The 19,557-nt window shown below is 40.4% G+C and overlaps 1 protein-coding gene across 1 annotated transcript in view; it reads left to right on the top strand.

Annotated features, from left to right (window-relative positions):
• The first annotated feature begins 3,301 nt into the window (after window positions 1-3,301).
• SORBS1 (sorbin and SH3 domain containing 1) overlaps window positions 3,302-19,557 on the top strand; it is a 110,170-nt gene continuing 93,914 nt past the window's right edge. Inside the window, 1 exon segment of the mRNA XM_050711849.1 lies at window positions 3,302-3,466. The gene's annotated coding sequence lies outside the window, so the exon portion shown is untranslated.

Raw genomic sequence — 19,557 nt, 5'->3', positions numbered from 1 at the left:
ACCACTGTCTCCCTCTGTAACACCTAAGGGACTTCCTACTCAGCTCTTGAATTGTCACAAGTCTGCTTATTTTAGTAGATTTTGGTGCAGTTGCTGTATAAGGAGGTATGTCCATGGATGTGAGCATCCAAGAACGTATCCCGTCAGAGTCCTGAGCTTTCATTCACCTGCTGAACAGAGGATCTGGTTGCACCTTGGCTGTTTGGATAAACTAGATTCCACTGCCTTGTAGTTACATGGGTTACTCCATCATTAGTTCCCTGAATGTCTTCTGCCAGGAGGTGTAGTTGCAACTACATGAAGGTAATGACATTTCCTCTGATCTTCTCTTGATTTACCATGTGACTCTTATTTAAAAGAGGGAAAGAAAGGGGGAATGGATGGAAATAGCATTTTTAGTCAAGCCTTGAAGAAGGGAAGGTAGGACTGTATTTAGGAAAGGCAAATTTTCCCCAAGTGACTTTTAATTCTGTTGGTTCTCTAGCAGTAAGTGCATGGTAAAGTGAAAGAGAAAGGATGGACTTGTCAGGACACAGTGGTGAAGAAGACTCAGGACTACAGTTTGCTTCTGTGAATGGGTCAAAGACCAGAACTTGAAGATTGTTCAGGTGTTCCCCCTGTGCAGGAGGAAGGAGAACATTGGTTCTTGCTTTAGCTTCCCCTACACTTGCTATGGAGGGGATGTTACATGCTCTTCAGGATGGGTAAAGTGAGAGAGTATAGAACTAGGAAACAGTCTTGATTTTTCCAGAGTCTTAAGTTTTCCAGAAGGCTCTTTCAATATAGGCTTGAAGCCTTGCACAGGAAGCACTCACTTTCTGAGGTAGACCAAAAGGTCTGCCATTTGATAATTTGCAGCTTTCTGAGGTTTGTGATTTGATTCTGGTGACCTGATTTGTTTCTGGTGACCATGCTTCTTGCACGAGCAGGAAGGCTTGACCAGCCCAGGATTTAGAAACCAGCTTTCTCTTCATGAGGTGTTTTGCAGCTTAGAGGAACTGTCTGGCAAAGGTGGTAGCAGAACTTTCTTTTGATATGAAAAAAAAAAATCCGACAAAGAGAACAACAGTACCAGACCTTAGCCTGGAGATTGCTTACACAAGAAGTAACCAAAAATAGGCAATATTTGAATTCTACGGTGTGTACGGAAGGCAGTAAATATTTATCTGTCCTTTCCTTCCCTTTGAAATAAACACTAAAGACTTCACTGTCATTCAGACAATCTCTGTTTCTATACTAACCCAGCTCTTTAAGGTAGATGTCTATTTCCTATTACAACCATATAGAGGCTTTGAACTAAAATATTTTGCGTGCTTTTGCAGGCCTACAGGAAACATTAAACACACAAAGACAGACAAACAGCTCTTAAGCCCCAGTTTCAAATTAAGTGGAGAAGGGAAGCAGAGTTTGTGGCTGCTTTTCTCAGACCCAGTCTGAAAAGGATCTTGAGTCAATTGGTTTATTTTGCATAGAAGTATCTTGTTTCTGAATATTAATTAACACCAGCTGTCGAACCAGCAGGGCTAGTGGGCAATTTCACCTTTTGCCACACAGTGAATGCTTGGCTACTACAAGTCTATTTTTAAAGTATGTCTCTCATTTAAAAGAAAAAAAAATAGGAACCTTGATTGTCCAGCTCTTTGCTGCTCTAAGAACAGTCATTACCCAGTGATCGTCCACTTGTCTTACATTGGAAACTGCTAGCTGACAGTATATAAAAGTCACATATGTATTTAAATTAGCTTTGATGTTAAATATCAGATTTCACTACCAGAAAGCGTTAGTTAGTGTAACTGTAGGCAAATGGACAGAGAACAGAAAATAGGAGAAATGGCTTCTGAAATCTGTTAGGGAAAAACTGTTAGTGAGAAATTTTGCATGTGAAATAGTTATACTGGAGTGAATGATATAGCAGGGAAGAGGTGTAGGCAGCAATGTGAAAATCAGGACACTTCGGGTGCTGCCTTTGAGGAAGCACAAAGTCACTTCAGGCCAACTTTTAAGGGCAGTATGCAACTGTCTCATTTTGGTTAGTGGTCAGAATTTCTAAATAGTTTGATGCTTGGAATCTTAATGTACATAGTTAATGCCCTGTTTGTGAAATAGACCTAATACTACTGACAATTTCCCATTAAGGGAAATTCACTGTAGTGAAAATTAGGTAAATGAGAGTATAAGACCACAGGTGTGGCTCAAAGATCCTCCTAATCCAGTCCGCTGTCTTGGCACTGGCCAGTGTTACAGGTTTAGGGAAAGAGTTAATGTAGAAGGCAAATGCAAACTGCTACTTCACCTGAGGTATCTGCACCTTCTAGTAACTTATGGCCAAAAACTTTCCAAGCTAAGTGTTTTAGTTTAGGATTATACTTCCTTTTTTTTTTTTAAATATATATATATATATATTTCATTTTTGAGCTTGCTTACAGAGCAGAGATCCACAAGCTCCTGTGGCAATGAGGTTTGCAGTCCAATTATGTACTCCATGAAAAGGTATTGTCCTTTGTTCTAAAACTTCTGCCTGTGGATTTCTTTCAGTGCCCTGTAGTTCTTGTGTTACCAGAAGGAATGAGCCACCATTCCCAGATTAGTGGATTTGATGCATTTCAAGATTTCGTAGAGCTCTCTCATTTCCCCTCTGTCAACACTTTCTCAGACTGAAGAATCCTCACTTATTCAGCATTTCCTTGTCAAGAGACAGTTGTAGGTCTTTGATTGTTGTTACCCCCTTCTCTTCCTTATCTAGTTTTAACTTTGAGGTGCTAATCTGTAAGAGGCACGCTATCAATTCTAAATGTTGCTATTCATGAATTAATACTTGCTGTTTGCTTGGGACTTCTTGATGGGCAGTCATTCTAGATGAATGGAGTATTACATTACATGCAGATTTAAGCCTCAGAAAGTGCACACATACTCACACTAGTTCTTGTGGGGAGGCGAAGGAAGGTCTTCTAGGGATCTATTTCCCCTAATATGGTGTAATGATTTTGAAAACGGAGAGAGAACTATCCAGTATGTTATATTAATTTCTGAGCTGAGTTAAAGACAGATTTCCTTTCCTTTCCTTTCCTTCAACATTGCAGACTAAGAATGAAATTAAGAAGAAAAAATGTTTTTCTTATAAAGATTCCAGAACTAAACTATTTTACACCCAGGAAACTTAATCAAAAACTGCCTGGACATCCTTTTCCTTTCTATGGCAGCTGTTTCCACTCTGTATTTTAATGAGTGGGCTGAACTTAAACCTTTGGGGAAGGGCTTTCCTCTCCTTTTCCCCCCCCTCCTGGCATCAGTACGTAAAAGGCTGCACTACACTATCGTGCTCTGTGCTTCTGGTGAATGAGTAAATGCCTGTGGCTGGACAGCCCAGAGGAAGGGCTACATCATGTTCTCAGCTGGTTAAGCTCCTTAATGCAAGCTTTTTAAAAATTTTCTGGATGTTCATCTGACGTGATTTTGGCTGCAAGAAGTAAGTATTTAAAACCTCAGAAGATTTAAGACCTTTCCAATCTCTTCTAATTTTTCCACTATAAATAACTTGTGGTGTATCTGTTGCCTTTGGAAGGAGATTCTGTTTGAGTTGTTTTATTTTACATTTCCTGTTAACTGTTTGAATCTCTTCTGAGTGATTTAGAAATTCCTGCCTAATGTTGCATGCTGAGATTCACAAAGGAAAGTAGCTCAAATGGTGTTGTATGTGATGTGCAGTGGAAAGTATCGATTCCCTTTGACTGTATAACTAAATGGGACTTACTTATCTCTACAGATGTTGTGTCCAAAATGGTTTTTTGACTCTCCTTTTTCTTTTTTTCTCTGCTAGCTGAATGACTTAAAAAAAAAAAAAGTAAAAAGCCTGGCTGTGTAGTTTTGTTCAATGTCTAATCAGTTGCTCTAATTTGTGCTGAGAACATCTGCTTTGCAAGTTTCTGTCCGCTTCCACAGCAACACAATAATTTCTCTGTCTTCCGTATGCTTTCTCATACTGAGTAGAACTGAGAAAATGGTGAAAGCAGCAGTACTTATGTGTTGCCTTTTTTTTCTTTCTGGTTTTCCTTCAGCACTAGATTACATTCACTAAACTCAGCAAATAGCAGAATTCCCTCTGGAGTACTGGGAAGCAGCCCAAACTCGCTACAGTTGCATTTCGCTGGACTGTTCTTGTAGCAGGGTTTGCTTTTTTTCTCTCTCTCTTTTATGGTGTGCTGAAATTCTTTCTGTTGTAGCTGCATTCCTGATTGATTCCATTCTCAGATAGGCATCTCTTGCCTGTGAAATTTCCCCAAATGAACATCCTGAAACAAAAGTAAAAAGGATGCCATGTGTGTAACTGCAAGTTCAAGTTGAGAAATTCTTAACTAAAACCAGGAGTAAAATGAGCTCAACTTTAAGTCTTCTTAAGAGGTGTTAATTTGGACTGAAAACGTCTTAATTTATCAGAAAATTGAGCCTGACATGAAGCCTTAGAAACTAAGTTTCTAAAGACAGATGCAGGTCATTATGGGACTAGAATAAAACCGGAAAAAAAGACCGAAGATCCAGCCCAAATATCAGTCACTATTCCTGCCTTACAGTCCAAGTGTCCACATACTCACACCGACTGGGACTTTTAAAATGAATTCTTCCATATTTATATCAGCATAACCAGAAGAATCTAGTCTTAGGTCTCATCTAAAATGTTTTAACTGCGATAGGAGTTACTGAGTCAAATCATTGAGTTTGGTGTGCTACAGCTGGACCCTTTTAGACCAGCCTCAATCTAGAACCAAACCCAAATATTTGCTTTTAGGTAGATTGGGGTGATAACTGAAGATTGTAACCCTGTCTCTCTTTCCTGATTGATGCTGGTTTTAATGTTTCCATTAGGTACATTTCATCTTCTTGCTTAGTAAATTCTGGTAATTTTGAAAGATTGGAGCTATACTACATGATGTTTTGAATGACTACCTGCTGCTGCTCCAAAGAGGAGCCCTGCTCACCAGCACCTTCTAAAGCATCCTGAGTGCCTCCCCAGTCCCCCCATCTGTGACTGGAGACAGCTGTTAGTGGTTTGAGCTCAGGAGGCTGAACAGAACTGAATGCTGTGCCTCATGTCCCTGTTAAGTTTTCCCAGATGATTTCCTTGAGATTTAAATACCAAGTTTGCTATTTTAAAGCATTCTGAGGCAAACAGAGGCAGACACTTGGAGAAGGAGCCAGAGCCTGGTTGCTAATAGCTGTTAAATCTCCTTTTAGAGAGCTTCCAGTCTGTTCTACAGGAGGGACTCCCCTTGTAAAGCTCCTCTGAGGTGTCCAAGTGGTCTCCCATTATAGACAATCCTCTCTCTGTTATAACTTGTATGATAGCTTACTGTCCTGTACAGCTATCAGTTCCTGCCCAATGAGAGAGAAAATAACTGGGCACAGCAGCCTGGGAAGTCTAGCCTCCCTACGGCAGATGAAAATTAGTTTTGGCAGTGAACTGGGGCTCACTAGGAGGAATAAACTGAATACCTAGCTCTGCTGCACACGCGGTGTGATCTCTAGCATGTTATTTGATCTATCTGTGTCAAATTTCCCCACCTGTGAAAGTAATAATGCTTTATTTGTCTGTGTTGTTTGTATCAGCTATGAACTAGTCTGATAAGGACTGCAGTCCTAAATGTCCCTAGCACTTTAGGGATGAGATGTGACTGAACTATTAGATACTGCTCTAATAAAAATACTGAAATATGAAAACAGATTCTTTGAGGTAACTGCATCATCTGCATGTATCCATATAGAAAGCATTTGCTGAACTAAAGATCTGCTGTGAGCCTTATTGGGAAAGAATTGCATCTGTCACACAGCATATCTATTTTACTTTGGTTTACTTCAATTAATCAGTAAAAGTGAGGTCTAGGTTTCTTATTTTTGATTTCAAGTTCTGGTAATATCTGAATGGAGGCAAGCACGGATGTGTGTTGAATGTGCCCTATGAGGCAGGCTGCAGTGATGTTTAGCACATGAATATGTTTTAATGTACCATTCTAAATTATTTTTAGATTCCATTGAAATCTGCTGGCTCTGTCTGTATGTGGTAAAGATACCCCAGGGCCAAAACTGCGTAACTCAGGGGTGTCCTGTTGTACAAGAAACCCCATATAAAAAACCCTCAGTTTCTGAATTCCAAAAAATGTGTTATGAGCTTCCAAAACTCTTAAGACCTACTTAATTTTCACAGAGAATAAACCATGAGAAACAGAGAAGGTTATTTCTTTTTGTTTACCTCTCATCATCTTGCCATGTTCGTGAGAAGCTTTTGGCACTCAAATCTGTGCTAACCTGTTTTGCAGCTCCCTCTCAGATGCCTCTTCAGAGTTTTTATTCTCACCGTGTCCTGACAATTTCTTTGTGACTTAATTGCTTTCAACTCTGTTGATTGTAATGTTGAGGAAAAAAGAACAAATTGAGCAAATACTGGATAAACAGAACAAATTTGAGCCCCCCTTACCAAGAAAGAAAGAGTAGGTAATATATTAAAAAAAAAAAAAAAACACTTGTAGATAATGTGTTTAAATATGATTTTCTGCATGGTGTGTGGCTCTTTAAAAATACATACCCTCAAACATTATATACTTTATGAAGAATAGAGTATTATCTGTAATGATGTACTCTATTGTGGATAGTGTATGTAGAAGGATTGTTATCCATGAAGAACCTAAAATGTATGGGTAGATTTTGCCTTCAGTGTACTTGGTATTCTCACTCTCCTGAACTTATTCATGTTGTGAATTGGGGAATGGTTGGAGTGGGAGAGAAGGTGGGGTTCTCAAGTGAAGTAATCATTAATGATGCCAATGGAAATCAAATGGCACTAGGAATCACTTTGGACCAGTCTTTCTCTGTTATTCATCCCAAATGTTTTTTGTAATTGGGTAAACACAGCCCTTCTGGTGGGGATCTGTGTGGCTGCAAGTGCTGGCATTGATCAGATGCCATAATGAGGACCAGAGGTTGAGTTCACAGCACTAGAACTGAACTCCAGAGTAAATGCGTTTGAGATTTATTCTGGGTAGAGACGGGTAAGTGGAGTCTCTGCTGTTGAGAAATGCTACTGTGATTGAATTGGCATAAATATTAGCCAGAGTATTTCAGGAGCACGTAGCAAGTAAATGTCAAAATCCTGTTGTTTTTAGGGTGGGGAGACTGAATAAGTGCATAATTTGTACATGGTATTGATTATTTTTTTTAAGTGCTTGAAAAGGAGATTGGTGGTTTTAGTCCTGTTTTTTTAATTGAGAAAATGAGGTGCTGTGCTGTAGTGCAGAGGTAGCAGAAGGCAGGGAATAAAGCTCGGATTTCCTGAATCCCAGTTCATCAACAACCTCTTTGAGAATCCAAGTCCTGCTGAATTATCTTGAGGGAGGAAGCATGATGTTGAATTGTGATTACTTAGCAGCACTCTGGGAACATCCCAAAAGGTTTGAAAGTTGACTGTTAACAGTCTGTTTTTCATACAGGTAAATCTTGCTGATGTGTGGCTACACATCTTCTGAAAACATGGAAGGGGGAGAAGAAAAAACATAACCACTGATTTTATTTGCATATTACAGTAATACCAGGAGCAGAATATTGTCCCTGTTAAATCACACATGCTCATGGGTAATGTCATTTGGTTGTCTGAGCTTCCACATGACATCTCCTGGATCTTTCCTCAGCACATTGTGTTGTGATTTTTTTGTTGTTGGCTTTTTCTTCCCCTCTGATGTGTTTGGTTTTTTTTTAATAGGGAAGTTGAAGACTGCTGTAATGCTCTCTCCATTAAGACAAGTACTGTGAAAAGAATTTGTAACTTTAAATTGTTAGAGCTTTTCATATGATCAGCCACTCCTAAAAATGGCAAAACATCACTGTTTCATGCACACTGAGGGGTTGTAAATAAGCAACTATCCAAAAATACTGTAGCTCTTGGCAGGCACTATAATATTTGGCAGGAAGTTTGTCTGCAGATAACACACAAGACTACTACTTTAAACGTTGGTTTCTTTTTTTCTTTAGTAAGATCAAAAGGTTTCCCACAGTTTTTGGCATAATTTGTATTTGAACTGTTTGGGGCACGTTGTGTGTAATTAAGTTTAGGGACTTGTCCAAAACCTCACATTGTCAGCTCCTACACATAAATGGTAACTCATCTATCACATCTTCAGTAGCAAGGGGGAGCAGGCTGTCTCAGAGCCATTTAAAATGCTTTGCTTTCATATTTGCCAAGTTCTCTTATTCTCTGTAGGTTTTAATGACTCAGACTCTGAAGTCTCTTCCATACATGGTTAAAGCGCAACTGCTGCTTGGAGGTGGAGGGGGAGGATGGAGGGAACAACTTACTAAACTGATAGCTTTAAACAAACTTGGGTGGTTTTCTCAAAACAGCATTTTGATCCCCTCGAAGTCAGATGTGTACGTTCACATAGGGGGCATCTCCGTCTTAGCTTCCAGCATGACTAATGGAAGTAGGTCCATGTACAGTGAATGCCATGTATTTGCATACAAGAGTAGCCAGCTTTAATCCTCTATCCAGGCCTGTCTGAGCAAGGAGCCTTTTCTGAGGTGGTATTTCTTCCTTCAGCCTTTCTGCCTTCATCCATCTCTTACTCACACCCTAATGAAATAACTTTACTCCTGCCATCTCCTAACATGCACGCCTTAGTGCAGACAGCACTTGAGAGCAGGTCAGTAATAGATGGTCGGCAGAACTGTCAGGTCACATGTATTGCATCTGTTTCTATTTTAAAAAAATCCTCCAACATAATTTAAAATGTTGTGTGTGACTTACTGAGCCCTCTTCAAAGCAAGAAGTATATTCAGGTGGGCTGGTTTGCAATATTGATAGCTTGTGTCAGACAGAGTTGTCATGTTCTTCTCTGTTGCAAGCCTGTTGCGTCACATTGTTCAAACTATCTAGCTGTTGTGGGTAGGAATTTCAGAAGTATATAGCACAGTAAAATCTGTTCCCATTCAAGCTGATGGAGGCCCAATTCTTATTTCCAGTAAGGTTTTGTTATGCTGCTTGGCAAGGTCAGGATCCTTAAAACTAGGCTTTTTGCTCTGCCAGAGGGGTATAAAGGGACCTCATGCAAATGCAAATCTGGCCCTGGCAAATTTTCCATTGACTTCAGTGGAAGGAAAACTAAACAAACGGTGCAGCTTTCTTAAAACTTTTTGTTCTTCATTTCCTGACTGTTAAAATAGGCCTAATAACACATACTTATCTCATGCGATTTCAGTAAAGCTAAATTAACGTTTGCACAGCCATCTGAAGTTGTCTGGTGCTATATGAGTGTCAACTAGCAACACCAACTTGAACTAACTTGTCTGCTAATCAGTGAAGTGTATATGGTATACTTTTGTCTCCTTTAGAAACATTCCCAAAGTCAAGTCATTTAGTTTTATGAAGAAAAACAAAGTATTGATTATGAATTGGAGAGCCCAAGGCATGGTGTGGACTTGTGATGCGGAGGGTTTCTGTCCTGTGCTAACCGTGCTGTAGGTCACAAGACTGTTATTGGAAGCCAATTTCTGTCGTAACACTACAACAATCCATCATTTGCGCATGGCATTTTGTAACAGATCCTTGCTAAAGTTCACAAAGATACGAGGATCACTGTCTTCTAAATGCCATGGGTATTTTGCAGATAGATAATAAAGCATTTTGTTACTGAAATGAACTGCCTTTTCTTCTCCCGTTGACATTCTGAAGCTCAAATTAATACCACGCCCTGTAGCTCAGGATAACATCGCTCAATTTGTATTAAAGTGCTAACAGTAAATAAAAAACGTATTTTAGGGTGTTCTTGTTACGTGATCTTTTTGCATGAGCAGTTGTTAGGTAATTTAAGAAACCACTATATTAAGCGTTGTTTTAATATGAACAGAGATTGCCATACTAAACAGATGCCTGCAAACCCTGTGATTGCAAGAAAAATTCTTGGTTACATGAGTAATTGCTTTGCTGTTGGTGAAATCCGTCATGAAAAGGCTGTTTGCATATGATGGTGCAAAATCACATCCTAAATACAGAATGCACCATGGTTATTCTGTGGAAATGGGGTCTAGTTCAGGTGTAGGGCTTTTGCCTTCCCTTCAAATAAGTGAGTATGGTGCAAAATTGATTATGATCTAAAATCTTGCTTCAGGAAACCTCTCATTCCACTTCTGTTCCTTAGTGCTGTCTCTGGATTTACATGATCAATAATGTACATAAATCTTTCATGGCCTTAATCTGTATTTCCTTTTTCATGGTGGTATACTTAATCTCTTTCAACATTGAAATAAATAGGATCTGCCAGAGCGGATTATTAAATACAGCTAACAATATTGACTATTTCTGGAATGCAAACTGGTTTACCAATAGAAAAATTAACTGTGGTTTGTGAATATGGGTGTAGTAAAGCAGGCTGAAAATGGGTGAATGAGTGCTCTTCCGATAACTGTGCAGATAGCTGAGAGGGCTCCTTACCATCTCGGATGTGCAATGCATGTAAAGCATCTTGTTTCTAAATGCATTATATTTTATCAGCTACAATATTTTATAACTGATACGGTTGTCCTGATCTCCCGGTACGCTGAATGGGCTGTATCCAGGAACCCCCAGTGATGAATAGCCATGTTTAAGAGTAAGGCTGCAACCAGGGTGTGCATTTCCTCTGAGGAATCTAGACCCAAATCCTGCCTTTAAGGAAAGAGCCCAGACCTCACCTGTATCAGAGCAGGGAGGGGTGCTGGGACTTTTGAGTCTCATTTGAACACTCAACTGCACAACCTGTGTGGGATCTTTGGGAAGGTGAAAGTGTTATGAAATTGCTGTTTTAATGCTCAAGACTTCCATCAATGAACTGTGGGCATCTAATTAGTGATCTTTAATGTCACAGGATCCCAAATATTCCATCATAGGCTGGTCTATATTTTAAGTACAACCCCATTTACAGTCTGGAATTGACACCTTCAGCTGCGGTATTTGTACTGTGTGTGGTTGTGTCCAAACCACATTGCTGTCAAAACACAAACCACAGGTTTAAAACCCACAGCTTGAGGTCTATTACAAGTTGACACAACCTGACTATGTATTTACTGTTCTTGTAGGAAAAGACAACAGCTGTCTGTTCAATGTTTCCTTTTTGCTTTTTGTAAAAGGCTAAGTATCTACATGTAGCAGGGAATGAGGGGAGCCCTGCAAAGAGGGAGCTGCTGCCTGGGTGCCATGATCTAGGTCTAGCTAGTTGCCATCATCTCAGCTGTTCCACCTGGGCCTGTGATGGGGGGGATTATTGCTGTGCTTGCTGAGGTGAGGTAAGTCTCTTAAACTGGGTTCCCAGGCTCTCTCTGTAGTTAGCAGAGAAAGGACAGTGCTGCTGTGGGGTGCTTCATTCCAGCTTGTATGCCTGCCTTAGGACAGGATGACTTGTTCTCTGCAAGCCCTTGTCATTTGCCATTGACTGCAGAGGTAATGGTCTAAAAGGCTGACATTTCTTTAGCTCTCCTGAGGTCAAGTGGATCCTGTCGTTAAAGGATTATTTATCCTTTGTTTGTGCATGCGGAAATGTCCGTTTTTAGAATCAACAGAATAGCGAATTGTTTTCATTGTTATCTTGAGTGAGGGTTATGTTTTACAAAGTTCGTTTGCAAGTCGCACTTTGACAATGCTTTTTGGAGGGGAAGGGGATGTGGATTCCTGCTGCTAAAGAGCGCTGATTGGCTGATCTTGTTGGGAAATAGAAAATAGAGGATTGCAGAGATATTACACCTGCAGCAGTCAGCAAGATCTAAAACTTCTGAAACATTTGTAGCCTTAAACTCTCAGGGTTTTATTTTTTCAGATGTGTGGTATGTTTGGTGGTTATTTAGAGCCAAATGAGATTTTACCTGTTTGCCTGCGTGAAGTTGTTAACAAGGAATAGACAGTCTTGCTCTGAACGTGTCACATAATTGTTGTGAAAACTTACTGTTACTAATTTCTGAGGTCTCTAGTGTTCTGTCACTGTATTACTTTATTCCATGTGGCTCTTAAACTATCCCATAAATATTCTTATTATAAGGAGGGCCATCCTCATGATGTTAGGTTAACTAATATTTATATTACACAACGTGCTCAGCATCAGCTCTTTTAACTGCTATTGTAAGGTGCTGTGCACATAACACCTTTGCTTAAAGATAATATTAAATGAAAAGTTGCTATACCTTTTGTTTAGTTTTTTTACTTGCCTATCTTAACAGAGTAGGGAGGAGAAACTCTTCAGGTTTACCTACTTGTCTTTGTGTTCAGTAAATATTTTGCAGGCTGAAAAGGAAAAACTGCAGATCTGTGTGAAGATGAAAACTGAATGCCTGCAATGTGAGGGGAGCTCAGTTCTAGCAAAGAACAGAAGTATCTGGAGGAAGTTAGGGACAAAGTTGAATCTGTCTAGCAAAGTACAATGGTACTTGCTTGTTGTTTGCTGCCTCAGAAGCCATCTGCAACTGCAGTTTTATACACGCCAAAAGTTACAGTAATATGTAATTCTGGTTAGTGGCACTGATCATGTGCACAGAGTTAAATAGCTGCAGGAGTATATTCTGTTTCTGTGTTTTTTTTTGAAACCTGGACCTGCTGGAATCCAAGCTACACCAGGGATTCCTTAACAAACATTGTGTGGGGAGATCCAGGTTTTTCTTTTGGCACGGGGGCTGGCATACTGTTTGTTTTCCTTCTGTCAGGGGTGGGAGAAAAGAGATGCAATATGATACTGTCTGTGCATGTCTTCTCTTTTTGGATTGATGGAAGAAAAAAATGGACTAATTTGATTGCCAAACACACTGAATTCCTTTAGTCACAGGCCTCATGTACCATGGGCAGAAGCAATGTCAAATCCCACTTTCCAGACAGCAATGTCTGCCTCGCTCTGATATGACCCAAGCTGTTTCCTGGTGGCACAGGTTTGGATAGAAGGTGCTGTTGTGCATGTGTGGTGAGCTCCTCTTTGCAAGGCACTGGGCAGCTAATCTGGGGGAGACTTCTGTTCGCTCCTGGACCAGTTTCGAAATAGTGTTCTAGTGGGATGGTTACCACACAGAGAGCAGCTCTCTTTGGAGTCATCCAACTTTTGTTATGCTGTTTACATGCTTCTCTAGGCACATTTGTGGAGTGAGTGTGACTGTTGAAGGGTGTCAACACTTCATTGTACAAGCTTATTAATTAACTCTTAATATCTTGATTGTAGACATGAATTCCCAAATCACACTGGTTATTTAGAGAAGCAGCGTGGAGAGGGCTTGCCCTTTTATTAAGGATTCCCTTTGTGCTTTGGGAGTCTATTGGCAACTGATTACACTGCATACTCAGTACATGTGGCTGCTTGTGACTTCCTTGGGGACTTCAAAAAAGTCTCATCCTGCCTGTGCTCCAATTTCTGCATCAGTGGAGTGGGAGCAACACTTCTATACTCACAGTAATAGAGACTTCTCAGCTTAGAGTTGCTGTGAAGTTGAGATGACATGCTATGGAAATGCATTTTTCCTTTTTTCTGACTGAAATGCGGCATTACCATTCCCCTCGTGGCTCTTGATATGAAGAGTATGCCAGGGCTTTTGTACATATAGCAGTTCTCTTATTGCCTCACAGGACAAGTTCCTGCTATTTGTAACAGCATAGTTTCCATTTGTCATGACAGTCTATTTCTAAGCTTTGCTCATAATTTAGGACTGGCTTATGTCACTTTATTTGTCTCTATAGATGCTTTCATCAGAAACTAAATCCAGATGCAGTGGGTTGGCAGTGAATCAGGTTGAACTACCCAAGGCTTTGCTGAGACTAAATAAGGCTTAAATATTTTTGTTCTGTTTCCTCTTCACGTTACTTATCATGCTGGCATCGAGAGAAACACGTCTGCTTTCCTGAGTGTTGATCACCCTTCTGCATAGTCAGTAAGTGCTGTTAGCAATGTTTAAAATACAAGTGACTTCTTGATGCAAGAGAGAGACGGGTTTGAATTGCCAACCCTCCTTGTTTTGGCAAACCTATTAAGATGTCAAGTAGCTTGTATGGTGGACAGGGTTGGGAGATCTGCAGTAGCACAGCCCTAACATTTGGAGCTGGCAGCCAGCCCTGAAGGTAACAGTGCACTCAGTCTGTTCTCACAGCAATTCTCCTAATAGGTCTATATCTGGTAAGATGCTGCTGCTGGCAATTTGCATGGCAATTCAGACTAATTGCCAACAGCATTGTCACCTGCCACTATTTGTAATCAAATACTGCCTCTCTGCATCTCTGGGTAATTACTGTGTGTGTTATAAGATGTGCTATAACATACCACATTCAGTAAAGAGCATTGTTTTAACTTTTGCCTTCTGCTTCCTGAAAAGCATTGGTGGAAGTCAACTTTCTGCAAGATGTGGCTACCTCCAGCCCACAGGAGATACCCTTAGTTTCCTGTGCACAAGAGCTGGGGGTGAGGGATGGCTTACACCCAGAGGAGGGTGTGTGACAATACTGCTTTAGGGGCACTGATAGCCCAAAAGCCCTCATATTAAAGCAGTTTGATATTGTCATTCTTTCAGAATAAAAGCCTCAATCTCCAACCCCTCAAACTTCAGTCTTAGAGCAATAGAAAGTGCTGTTCTGATTCCTAGCAGTTGAGTCAGTGAAACAGCATGACTTGGCACCTAGTTATAGAAGAGGTTGGGGAAGGCTGCTTGCCAAATATGCAAAGTGTTTCTGTGATTTACTTCAGCTAAGATGTGAAACACATCCCACTCAGCCTGGGCAAAGGAGGAACCCTGGGGCTAGCAAAGTGCAGGGATTTGAATGGCAAATAGAGATTGAAAAAAGCTGTGGACCCCCAAGGAGTTGCCTTGTCTCCTGCCTGCTGGAGGTCAGCCTGTGGTCATGAGAGCACTATCTCTGAACTAAAGCCCTAGAACAGCTCTGTAACGTGACGCAGTGTAAAGATGAGGTTCATCATGAGATGAGAGTTCAGGCTTCTCTTGCCAAAGAGCCCCTGTAGTGCTTTGTTCAAAGGCAGATACTATTGGAACTTCCTGGTGCAGTTAGGGCTTGTTGCTACTTTTCTGCTGGTAGGAAGATCTCTAATTTGTGATACAATTTAGTTATGCATAAGGATAAAATGCCAACTGTTCTGGTCTTGTTTTCTTAAAGCTATTACAGGAAACATCTCAAACACTGCAAGTTAATTAACTGCAGACACTACTTAGTTACCACTATTAAATCTGTTGTATTATCATCTATATATGGACTTTTGCGTTCTGAAAGCTGTAAGTTAGGATTTGTCCTTTTACTTATCTTAGGCTTGCTGAATACTTTCACGTGACTTATGCAAATGGCAAGGAGAATAAAAGAAGCCCGTATATATCCAAATTTGGTTTACAGAAGTTACTGAAGTAGAATTTCTTTGAATTTCAGAATAGTCTTCCAGGAAACACATACCAGTGACTTCAGCAAATCAGTCTTCTATGGAAGATCTTATCCTGTACCATTGAGATAATTCACTTCATGTAGTCTAAACTGCATTAGAACATGTTTAGTCACTGACCTCTTCACTGAGCACATGTAGCATTCCTCTTTCCTTGTTCCTACATGACAATACTCTGATAGCAAAACAAGAGGGGATTAATTTGTACAAGAAGTTAGGCCCACATGAAACATATGACTGGTATGCTGTGACAGAAGTATGTGTACTGTGAATGTAAGTTATGGAAAAACTGTACCTTCTGGGTGTTGATGATGCCACCTCCCTCTTTCTCCAGGAAAAAAAAACAAAAAAACAGCAGGATCCCAGTGCGTGGCTACAACTGCACTGACACGAGCTTGGTAAAGTTGGTCATGGATCTTGCTTCATCTCAGCAGATCTATTTTCCCTTCATCAGCTCGCTCTCTTTTCATAGGTCCTGTTGTAATAAAGATGACACTTTGTTTCTTTCATATGGAGCTCAAGAATTCATTTACATACAGGTGCCTAATTTTTTTTTGCTACAAAGAAGCCTTAGGGATCTGCTTCACCTGAAAATTGGTGAATGTTTTGCCATAGAGTTTGTAAATTCGAGTCCTGAACTTGGATGATTTATCCTAATTGCATCATCAGCAAACCCAAGAGGTGTGTTAAGTGCTGTCTCAAGGGGGCTGTGAAAAGTGATGGGCTGGGCTCAGGAATTCTGGTATGGAGCTGACTGGGGTGAAGAGAAAACTGTATGAACAGTCTCTGTCTATTGAGCTATTTCCATGGCATGGATGTACCTCGGTGGTCAAAGTAGTGCATAGTGCTTTGAACTGTTAGTCTCCTTGGACCTGTTTTGTGGAGTCCTGGCTGGAATGAAAATGAGAACAAAACCGAACAAAATCTTGAAGGGTCTGTCTTAATAAAATGTGGGAAAGGGGGAGAAAAACTTTCATAACTATTGTAAAAGCTTGTTCAGATTCTCTTGGCATGTGATACAGCTGGAAGTTTCTATACCATATGTGAGCCATGGAGAGTTTAGAATGAAATAGTTCTCCTTCTAAGGTCAGAATGTGTTTCAGAAGTAAAATGTTAGCCATGAGCACACATTGCAAATAAATATAACAGTTGAACAGAGTCACCTTCACTGCTCTCAGGTCCTGTGGATTTTAGCAGCTGAGTATCAAAGAACTGAGTCTGTAATGCGGGGTGGTTGCTGCTATTGATCTTTGGAATGGAAATATCTTCCTAACTCATTCCAATCCTGTCATGCTGGAGCAGCCCTGTTTGCCCTGATTACAGGGAAATGTGGTGGAACAATGCTGGCTAAGGCTTGCTGAGATCAGAAGAACAATGCAGTGGAAGTTCCCAGGATCCTGGCAGTTTAGCTAATGGACATCGCATGTCTTGTGGTTTGCTAACTGAAACAGATGTTCACTTACAAAAAGACAAGTGAGTACCTTGCTCTTTTTAGGACAAAACCAATAATGTTTGAACAACTTGTTGAAAATATTTTGGCCAAGTGTCCTTATAACTAGCCCAGTTGTGTTATAATAAAGCTAAGCTCTCTATTATCTGAATGGATGGGAAGGAAAAAAGTATTTGTCGTCATATTATGGGCTAGATATGAAGCAGTTGAGTTACAGATCTTCTGAAACGGGCTGCTTTTACTGTGAAGTCATATTCAAAAGGTCTGTCAGCCCCTGCTATTCGGATAAAATTGTGTGCTTGGGCCAAAGCATTCTCTGCTTTTGAATGAATGGCCAGGCTCTGCATATCAGCCCCTTGGCTAGGTCAAGCAAGCTTATAGGGGAGTGTTTGCCAATTTCACTGCCTTTGTTAAAAGGAGCATAGGTAGGATTGATGATAGATGAGTGAAGGGGATGAGAGGAGAATTTATCCTTTTTCTGTTGGTATACTTGTTTCTGCACAGCACTGATATGGTCTAGCTTGTGAAGTTCCACGAAGCCAAAATAGTAAAATGTGAAGAAGTGCATGACAGTCTGCATGAGCTCTGGCATAGGGTTAGTACAGAATTCATCCAACCAAGATGTGGTTTCATAAATGGCAGCACTGTCTCAGACTGAAAATGTTGACTTGGATTGAATGTATAAACATTTGCAAAGCCATCAGTAAGAGTAGTAGAACTTTACACAGTGCTGAATAAGAAACGAGCTGGGTTTGATCAGGGTGTTTGATGTCAGAGAAGTTAGGCTTGCATGTACTTCTTGCATTTCAACACATTTTCATGTTTTAAAAATAGAAAAATGGAACAATTTCATTTCAGAACCATTTTGCAAATCACAAGATTACTGGATAACTTTCTCATAGCCCTGCAACGGAACGGTATCCTTCATCCCTTTAAATTCTGCAACCATATTTGACTGTTTTGTCTGAGCTATCCTAGACATCTGTTGCGTTTGTCAATCACGTGGTTTTGTCGTCTCTTGGCTCCAACATGTAGTCTGGCATATCTTTTGTCTCTGACTTTTTTTAATGATAAATCTGAAAAGTTTATCGTTCATTTGAGTATTTGTGAGGTGTCCTCATCTCTCAGATATTTAATGACCATATTAGGGAAGCTCTGAAAGCCCAGAGAACCTAGTTTATAGGATTAGTTCTGAAAGTTTAGCATGCTTAGAGAATTTGAAAAACAACTTGACTTAACGGCTTGCATCTTATGCAAAGCTGTAAACAAGAGCAGAGTAATCAAAGCTTGGCTGATTCACCAACATGAGGACTTTAATAATATCTTACGGGAAATACAAGAAACATCCAGTTAATCATGTTCATGGGTAGCAACTATTCTGACAAGTGACCTCTTGGAGTAGGTACAAAGGTACGTACATCATGCTGTTCTTTCACCATTCCAAGTGACACCCCTAAAATGTTGGGGACCACTGTCATGGTGCAGAATGAGAAAGTTATAACCACAACACCCATGCTTTCTTGTAGGTAGAGGAATTCTGTGGTGTATTCTGTACAACCTGAGAAGATATGCTCTATTCTTAACTGGATTACCACTGTCTCCCATCCCATGGGATATTTAGCTATGAAATGTATCTGCCTCTGCGTTTTGACAGAGTCTCAATGCGTAGAAGCACCTTTGATGGACAAACAAGGTTGTCATGGTTAATTCATTATGATACAGATAAGAATCCATTGGATTTTTAAAAAGTATACCAGGATTTTCTATGCCATTTTGATTTTTTTCTTCTGAGCCTTTAATACATTTTTCAAACTTATTTTCTGTAGCTGCAAAGAGAGCTGTGGTTGTTACATATTCATGTGTTTTTTTAAAAGTAGAAATTAAGAAGGCAAGGCCAAGGAAAAAAAAATCTCCCTGTAAGAATGGAGATACCTACTCTGCAAGGTGATGGTGCCATTACTGTGCTCCTCTGCCGTGGAAGTACAATGCTCACTCTTGCAGAAAGTGCAGGTAGTTGTCAGCTCTGGAGGATGGTGCTGACAGCTTGGGTCTTCAAAGGTGATAAATAGGGCCTCTATGGGGAGCTAAGTCTTTAGGAATGCGTGAAGTAAACGGTGCCTAGGCCTTGTGTATATTTACATTAGGAATACCTATGTGAACACTTAATTGATCTCACCTGGAGACCCTGAGCAGCCTGTGTTGTGCCCTGGAGCGCAGTGCTAAGGCTGCTATGTAGCAGCCAGCTCAGGGCTCATGCACATCTCTGCGCTGTGTGGAATAGACATTCCCAGAAAACTTTTTATTTAGTTGAAATATAAATTGCCGGTTACTGCATGAGTTACAGCAGCTCAGATCTTAGAGAAAAACAAACAAAAACAGCTACCATAGGAATTGCAGTTCAAACATAAGAGTTGATAAGAGTTGGCATGACTGGGCCTCTTGTATTCAGTTCACATCCTACTTTCAGCTGCTTCCTGTAGTTTGACTTCACAGGGAGGAAAAAAACCCTGGGATAAGGGTACAAATTCTATTTTGTGCCCACTGTGATGTAAACTGTGGAAGGAGTTGGACCCAAGGGGAGCTACTGCTTAGACTCCTATGCTGTCTCTTCATGGAGCTAGATATGCTCTTGTGTTTCTCAAGTCAAAGCTAAGCAAGGCGTGTTCTCCTGGCATGAGAAGAAAAGGACAGAGC

This window comes from Cygnus atratus, chromosome 7 (genome assembly GCF_013377495.2).
Source record: "Cygnus atratus isolate AKBS03 ecotype Queensland, Australia chromosome 7, CAtr_DNAZoo_HiC_assembly, whole genome shotgun sequence".
Classification (NCBI taxonomy): Eukaryota; Metazoa; Chordata; class Aves; order Anseriformes; family Anatidae; genus Cygnus; species Cygnus atratus.
The sequence above is the reverse complement of the archived record's forward strand: the minus strand, read 5'-3'. Positions and strand labels throughout refer to the sequence as shown.